The following is an 8703-nucleotide window of genomic DNA, read 5'->3' as shown; positions in this document are numbered from 1 at the left end:
GCCTGCAGGAGCTCGCTGCTTGCTGCTGCCACACTCCCACCCCCGACAGCGGTGCCACAGCCACCTGCAGGAGCTCACCATGCCCCCCCGTCTCCAGGGGCACGTGGGGTTCATGCTTATTGCCATGGCAAAATTCTGTGGCATGCCTATTCATTTCCGACAGCACACTTTTGTGCCATGGCACATCGGTTGGGAAACACTGGTTTAGAGCACTTATATCTTGTGAAGCCTTCTTCTACTTGCCTGGCTTTCCCTTTGTAGCATCTGCCTCCTTAAAGGGTGGGCAAATGGATGCAGCCTCCTGCAGGTCTCTGCTCCAGTCAGGGAGCTGCAGATTTTAGCTGGCCTGGCCTGGCCCATGACCTCTTTCAGCGTCTGGGAATCTAGGCCGTGGTGTTACCTGTCAGCTCTGTGTTCCTGAGGGAGCCCTGGCACCCAGCTTGCTGGACTTACAAAGGACTTTTTCTATTCCCCTCCACACAAACCTCATCTAATCAGAACTAAGCAGAAGAAAAGTTTAACAGGCATCTCGGACCGTACGTTCCCCGGGCCCAGCATGGGAGGCCTATTTAAACTTGATTGACTAAAACTCAGTTGCCGGGTTAGGGAACGCTGAGGCAAGAGACCGAGTCAGAGGGGCTTTGGGGAACATTTGAACAATGGTAAAGGGTTCATTGCAGCGTCCAGCCCATTGGAGCCTGACCACAAATGCTGTCATACTTTTCCCAGGATGACCGGTGGAAGTCCTCCCCACAAAGTTTATGAACACTCCAAGTAATCCCCTTAAGTCTGTTAAAAGTAAGATCTAAAAGTCATGCTAAGCTGAGGCTTATTCACAACAGGTAAAATACAAAACACTGATGCTGACTTCACAGTGCAAGCATAGCTAGGCCATCTGAGAAAAAACAATGTGGTATCCCTTCCAGTACATAATATGAAGCAAACCCCACAGTTTTGTTTTGTTTTTTTGTTTTAAAATGCATTCCCTCCCCTTCCCCAAGTATTTCTGACTTTTCCTCTCCAGAGAAAAAACAATGTGGTATCCCTTCCAGTACATAATATGAAGCAAACCCCACAGTTTTGTTTTGTTTTTTTGTTTTAAAATGCATTCCCTCCCCTTCCCCAAGTATTTCTGACTTTTCCTCTCCATCTCTATTCCCTATAGATAATTATAAGTAAGCTAAGATGTAGTTTCATAGTAGCTAGAGTCAGGAGGGACCTGAACAGATCATCTAGCCTCCCCCCCTGCCACAGGCAGGAATGAATGCTGGCTTCACAAGACCCCAGACAGGTGATCGTCCAACCTCCTCTTGAATTTGATCAAGGTAGGGGTGAGGACCACTTCCCTGGGAAGTTGGTTTCAGATTTTGACCACCCTAACTGTAAAATATTGCCTTCACCTGTTTGCTGTTGATCTCCCCTGATGAGTTGGTAGGCAAACTCATCAGGGGAGATCAACAGCAAATTGATCTCCTACTCATAGGATAAGCTTTAACATTTTATTTTAGGTAGTAAGTTTTATTTTTCTCTCCCCTCTTTGCAAATAAGTGCTCTGCTACTTTGATATAGATATCACTGTTTTATAAGTGATAATTATTATGTTTGTATTAAGTTTTTACTGCTTTTATATTGTGTGATTACTGTTTTAGGCCTACATATGTAAGTTAGCATAAGTCATGTCAAGTTTCCACCTTGTAATGTCAAGCCTCCATCTTTTGTCCCCTGATGTTGTAACCTGACTCATACCTACCCCTCCTATATAAATTGGTTCCTGGATGAATGGGGATGAATGCAGGTGCTTGAGAGACAATGGCAGTAGGTCTAAAAATAGCTCCCTCTGAATGCCTGAACCATCAACACCAATACCTGGACCAACGACCCAGCCCTTGGAACCACCCTCCGCATTCAAAAAACAAAAGATGAAGCAACCCACCATTGTGCCAAGGCTGCACATGCTCAGTAAAAGCACCTGAAGCCCTCTGGAACAGGACTGACCTTGCCTGGACATGCCTTCCCCATAGGAGATCAGAGGTAGTCTGCCCCATAAAAAGGGGTAGTGAAGACTGACTCCTTGGGATGCCCTCTCCATCTGGACCAGCACCATGCCCCCACCACATATCCACCCAGAGGCCCTGCCAGTGACCCTCCTCTGGACAACATCTGCTGGACAAAGACTCTTTTCCAGCCTGGATAGGTAGCTATCCCCCCCGCCCCCCAACTTTGTTTCTCTTCCCTACCTGGACTCCAACCCTTCCACTGAGTCTCTTTCTCCTGCTGCCATTGTGAGTGTGTGCGTGCGTACGTACGCGTGTGTGTGTACAAATAACTTTGTGGGGCTGTGTGGTGTGTTGTCTGTGTAATAGACCTGTTATTTTGAAACCCTGAGTTGGGTTTTTGTCTGTTTCCTGACTGTTTCCTTCTTGCCACCACTTATCTGCCCCCCCTCAATATCTCAGCTGTCTGCCTCAGATTCTAGCCCCAATCTCTCAGCTGTCTGCCTCAGTTTCCAGCCCCAAGCTCCCAGGCTTCTGCCTCTCTCTCTTTCCTGGCTGCCTCCTCCTTGCCACCAGGCTTTTTTCCTTGCACCAGTGACCTTGAGTAACCCTGGGGCCACTTGACTTTAAGTAACCCCAAGCCTCAGTTCCTCAGCCAGTTTCTCTCTAGTCTACCAGTTCTAATCCCAGTTCTGGCAACTTTTACTCCTTACACTTTCTCTCTCATCTTAACCTTCCCCCAGGTATCCCAAGTACCCCAAACACACACACATACCATACCATCCAAGTTAGGAACTCACCTGTGTGTATGTGTAGGTGACTGGTATGGGTGTGACCTGGTGAATATACACACATGTATATGTCATCGTGTGTGTGATATACGAATTAGTGATCCATGTATGTGTATGCAGTGTGTTGGATCCGTGTATGTGTATGGACTGATTGTTGTCTAATTTTTGGTGTGTAGTGTGTATGTGCTTGAATTGGTGATAGGTATGCATGTGCCTAGGCTGGTTTGGATGTGTATGTGCCTGAATTGTTTGTGTGTGTGTATGCACCGAATTGATTTGTGTTTGTATATGTGCAATTGTGTCACACCCTCCTGTCTAACAGCATAATATTGAGATCCTGAGAGCACAGGGTAACACTTCTATATTCATAATAATTTGAAGCTGGCTTCTAGGTGTCTGGTTACTCCTTAAAACTTTATGTTTTTCCTGGTTGTTAATCAGTTTCTTGAGATATTCCAAACCAGATAACCCCTTGTCACTGAAAAAGGTAATTCATTTAAATTGAAACTGTTTATAAAACAGGATTTTCCCTGTCAATTACGGCTTGGGACCCTCTTGATTTACATAATTAATAGAATGCTTTGAAGAGGCTGGACTAAGGGTATAAGAAAGCTGTAAAGCAGCAAACAGTGTGCTTCAAGAGGGAGAAATCTCTCTGACACCATCCACTGTTGTTCTCAAGCAGCAAATCGTCTCTTTGGAATGGTGAGATCCCAGCTCTCGCTCTCCGTCTCTGTCTATTTCTCCTTCTCTCTCTCTCTCTCTCTCTCTCTCTCTAGGCATAGCTTTCTGAACCTGAATGTTATAACTTAAGCTTGAGCTAGGTTTCCCTAAATACTCAACTGAGCCAAGGTAATATTGTAATTGTTTTTGTTTGTTTTTTCCTTACATGTCTATTACTACTAGTCTCATCATAAATTCCATATATTTAGCAATAAATAACATTTATAGTCAAATTGGTGGTTACCGGATGTATTTTTCCTTCTCTACTTCCCCTTCCCTGCTTGCTCTGCAGCAGCGCTTCTTTTACCTAAGCCAAAGATCCCTGTGAAGCCCAGAAATACTGTGGGATCCGCTCATCAAGAGGCTACCACTACTAGGACAGTAAAGGCAAAAGATTGGGATGTGCTGAGTTTGAGACACATAAGGGGATCAGCTTGTACAGGCTGATTGAACCAAGTTGACTCAGACATGCCCTAATGAACTGAATGTTGGCCCATGAGGGTGTCAGCTGGACACCCAGCCTGATTCAGAGGTATTCTGTTCACCTGTGTGCTTGTGTCTGACTGCATTTTATTGTTACCTTAATGAACTGATTGCTGGCATATGAGGGTGTCAACCTGTACATGCTGATCAACCCAGCCAGGTCAGGCATGTCACATTAATCTGTGTGGGTGTGTATGTATTTGACAGATTTGGTGGCTGGAGAAACCCAGCCTCATTGAAACTGAGTCCTGAAAGATAGCTCCATTCTGGGTGAGGACTTGCAGAAGGGAGAGATACAGCTCAGTATAGAAACACAGGTAACACAAGCAGCACATTGACAGAATTACAAAGACCCCAGAAACATACCCCTAATAAATGAGAGCACCCCAAAGTAACGGGCAAATCTGGTAATAGCGGGGTCCTCAGACCCAGCAGAAGCGCCTCATGCTCTAATCCATCTACATCAGCGGTTCTCAACCTGTTGGTTGCAAGAATATGTGAAAGGGGCATGAGCCAACTTCAAAAATGGATTCTCCTTTAAAAAAGAAAAACAGGGGAAACTGGGGGTTTTCCCCTGCAGGCTGGCAGAGGTCCAGGCTTCAAGGGGCTGCTTGGGGCACCCCCTGCCCTACACACCCACGCCCTGCCCCACACACTGGGGGGTTGGGGCTTGGGGGCAGCGAGTTGGGAGTGAGGGTCAGAATTGGCCATTCATGTTTACAGATGGGTCCTGGTACAAAAAAGGTTGAGAACCACTGCTCTACACCCACCTCTTGGCTAATCCTACTCCTGATTCTGTTCCCCAGGCTGTGCAGCTCCCAGCACAGCCAGGTGGAGAAAAAGAAATAAAAATAGTAGACTGAAACAAACATTTAAAAGTGTGTGTGTGCACACATATATACATGCATAGATATGTATCTACACACACACACACACACACACCCATATCCATGCAGGTCAAGAATGCCAAAACATTGAATCTCCTGCATCAATGCATCTCCTATGGATCTGGACTGCCCTGGCAAAATATTCAGCTGCTGCCTGACCGTGGGTCCTGACAATAATGATACATCACTTCTCCCTTATTAAGGGGTTAGAAGCAGGTTCACTCCTTGAACAGCCGCTAACAGCCAGGTCTATGCAGGTGATCAGCAGGCTTAGGTGAGGAATTAGAATCTGAATTTGGGGTGATAATACTTGTGCCTTTGTGTATGATTGGGTTTTTTTTTTCTCTGTGCAAATGAAGACTTTCCATGGCTGCTGAGGATATATTTTACTTCATATACTTCATAGACATTAGGGCTAGAAGGGACCTTGGAAGATCATCAAGTCCAGCCCCCTGCCCCAGGGGCAGGAAGTCAGCTGGGGTCAAAGGATCCCAGCAAGATAACCATCCAAATGTTTCTTAAAGGAGTCCAGAGTAGGTGCTTTCACCACCTCTGGAGGCAGTCTATTCCAGGCCTTGGGGGCTCGGACAGTAAAGAAGTTTTTCCTTATGTCCAGCCCAAAATGGTCTTGGAGGAGTTTGTGACCATTTTACCTTGTCATCCCTTGGGATGCTCTGGTGAACAGGCGTTCACACATCATTCTCTAGTTTTTATCGTCAGAACCTGAAATGATTTACAAGAAGTATGTTAAGCTACTGCACACCCAGTTACAGTGATTGCACTAACAAGTGAGCAATGGCACATGTAAGCGACTCATTGGTAGTCCTTTGTACGCATACTTCTAGTTGCAAGTTTTGGTTTTTTTTGAAGGCACATTCAGATCCCTTTTGCGGGGTAAGGGGGTATTAATATGAAATTATGACCTTCTCAGCAGGTATTTGCATATTACACGTCTATCCAAGCATAGTGGAACTGCCACTCCCAAGTATTCAGATTTGCGCAACGTTCACATTTGCTTGTCTTCACATTCCAATATGCAGCACCATCTTGAGTTAACAAGAGAATGGCTTTGGAGTGGCTAGCTTTCTCTGCTACTGTGTCAGGGTGTTTTTAAGCCTTCCTCAGGGGACTTGGGTTTTGGCTACAGCCGAGGCTGGGAATTTTGATAAGCGTGCCAGTACTCCTGCTGGGACCAAGGATCCCAGCTAGAGGGTCTTACCCCTCCTAGACCCCTGCCCCTAGCTAGAGGATCTTGCCCCTCTGCTCAGGGTCAGACAGATTACCATATTTAAGGTCAGGAAGGAATTTTGTCCCATAACAGATTAGTACTGACTATAGAAGGTTTTTGTCTTCCTCTGTAGCATGGGGGCATGGCCCTCTACCCCTGGGATCTCTTCAGGATGTATTGACAACATTTCATAAAAGCAGGACGTTGGCTGCTGAGTTTCCCCTGCTTTACCTGTATCAGGTTAGGGCAGGGGCAGGAAAATACGGCCCATGGGCTGAATCCAGCCCAGCAGGCACTTTCATTTGGCCCATGAGCACTCACCAGTGAATTGTAACCACACCCAGCCCTTCCACCCATGAGGGTGGGAGCGAGGCACCCACATATACACCCTCCCCCACCATACCCTATTGCACCTTGCTTCCACCCTCCTGGGCGGAAGGGCTGGCCCAACCAGCAGCAGCTTCCAGGCAGGGCTGCTGCTGCCACTATGCAGCTGCCCCAGGAGGACCTGCTTGGCTTCCCTGGCATTCCACTCACTCCAGGCAGCAGGTAGGGAAGCAGCGAGGTGGGAGCAGGGAGCATAGGGCTGGGGCTGGCGGCAGTACAGAGCTCGCACGCTTTGGGGAGTGAGAGTGTGAAGCTCGGCTGGACAGGGTGTGGCTGTGAGAGGGGGTGTGTGTGTAGGGACCCCCACACACTCCCCAACATGTCGTAGAGCCACTGCTGTGAGCAGCAGCAGCAGGCGGGGGGGGCTCACACAGCTTGTGCCCCGTGCAGATGCTGGCGGTGCGCAGCTCCGGCCAGTGCTGCACATAGGGGCGAGAAGCACAGCCTGTCCGTTCCTCTTCAATCGCAGAGGCTCTGCACGGTGTGCCTGCAGCTTCTGCGCCTGCTCAGCACCAGGGAAAGCCCTATGCACTGGATTGGGCTGCCTTCCCTGCCCCCTGCTGCACAGGTCCCAGGGCGCTGTGGGGAAGCAGAGCCAGGGCTCCTCTCCATTTGTAGCAGAGTCCTGGGACCCACACGGCAAGGGACAGGGAAGGCAGCTGGCTCCTGCGCATGGGGATTTTCCCGGTGCCACATGAGTGTGGGAGTTGCAGGTGCACTATGCAGAGCCCACATGATAGAGGCAGCTTGGGCAGGCTGCTTCCCCACATGCAGCACTGGCTGGAGCTGCACGCCACTGGATGCCAGAGCCTGCATGGGGCATGAACGCCCCAAACACCCCTGCCTGTTGCTGCTACCCACAGAAGGGGCTGCACAGCATGTGGGGGACACCTCCCACCCCCAACCACATCCCCTACACAAAATATAGAACAGTAAGACTTTATTTTTGAGTTATTATGCAATCTAGATATAGTATGCAAACACAAAACATGACAAATATTTTTTCTAAGAAAATTAAAGTATGTTATAGTAGGCGTTTGACTTTTAGTGTATGATTTGGTTTTTTTCTGGTTCCAAGCTGGCAACCCTCCCCTCCCAAAAGGAGTATTTCCCGGGGGCAAGGGTGGCAAAGGTCAAGGGTTAGAGGGTGGGACTTCTGGCCTCAATATGGTGATCTGGGATGGGGCAACTGGCAAAGGGCGGTGCTACCCATGTGGCCCTCGACAGCTCACCAAAACTCATTAAGCGGCCCTCCAGCGGAAATAATTCCCCACCCCTGGAGGGTGTTAGGTCAGTGTTGGGTTGATGGTAGTCTTATGCAGAGTTTGGATCAGGGGCAGGCAATTATTTTGGGTTGAGAGCTGCTTCCTGAGTTTTGGCAAGCCATCAAGGGCTGCATGACAGGCAGCCAGGGGCAGATAAATATTAATTTTCTAATTTTTTTAGGGGACCTGCGGGCTGGATAGAATGGCCTAGTAGGCTGCATTTTGCCCAACCCTGGTTTAGATTATAGAGTGTATAGGATGGTTTGGATAGGGATAATCCTGCCTCAGGCAGGGGCTGGACTAGATGACCTGTGGAGGTCTCTTCCAGACCTACTTCTCTATGATTCTATGTTTGATGCAGCGCAATAGATTGTCCCTAGTATATCCCTGCTGAGTGTAGTCCTCCTGACCATATGTTCTTATAAGGGTCACAGTATCACTTGCAACAGTTGTATATTGTGGGAATATAGGGCGTTTTTACATGTGCTCCAGGGCTGGTGGGGGGAGTGCTTTAGTTAGAGTGGCTCTTAGAGCCACTCTAAGGTTCCCATAGCATCTCGTATATCAGTGGCCCCAGGTTTCAAACTGGCAGCAGGGGTGCTTTAACTAAAGCTCACTGAACAAGCTGGGTCCTCCAGCGAGATGCTCTGGCTGCCAGAGCATCTCTATGGTTGGCCCCTCGCCCTGGTGCTGAACGTGTGGCCTGCCAGACAGGGGGTACACCCCCCCAACAGGGAATATGGCCCCCACACAGGAGCTATGGCCCCCCAACATGGGTTACAGCCCCCCAATGGGGGGTTCAACCCCCACACAAGGGCTATAGCCCCCAACAGGGGTTACAGCCCCCACACAGGGGTTACAGCCCCCCAAACAGGGGCCATATGGCCCCCACAGGGACTACCACCCCCCTGCAAGGCCCATATGCCCAACCCCAGCCCCCTGATT

The 8703-nt window shown here is 48.7% G+C and overlaps 1 protein-coding gene across 1 annotated transcript in view; it reads right to left on the bottom strand.

The window, feature by feature from the left end:
• Window positions 1-8703, bottom strand: part of SLC2A9 (solute carrier family 2 member 9) — a 204067-nt gene that overhangs the window by 183926 nt on the left and 11438 nt on the right. The gene's annotated exons all lie outside the window — the stretch shown is intronic.

Source organism: Alligator sinensis, unplaced genomic scaffold (assembly GCF_000455745.1).
Source record: "Alligator sinensis unplaced genomic scaffold, ASM45574v1 scaffold104_1, whole genome shotgun sequence".
Classification (NCBI taxonomy): Eukaryota; Metazoa; Chordata; order Crocodylia; family Alligatoridae; genus Alligator; species Alligator sinensis.
This window is presented reverse-complemented; position numbering and strand designations above follow the sequence as displayed.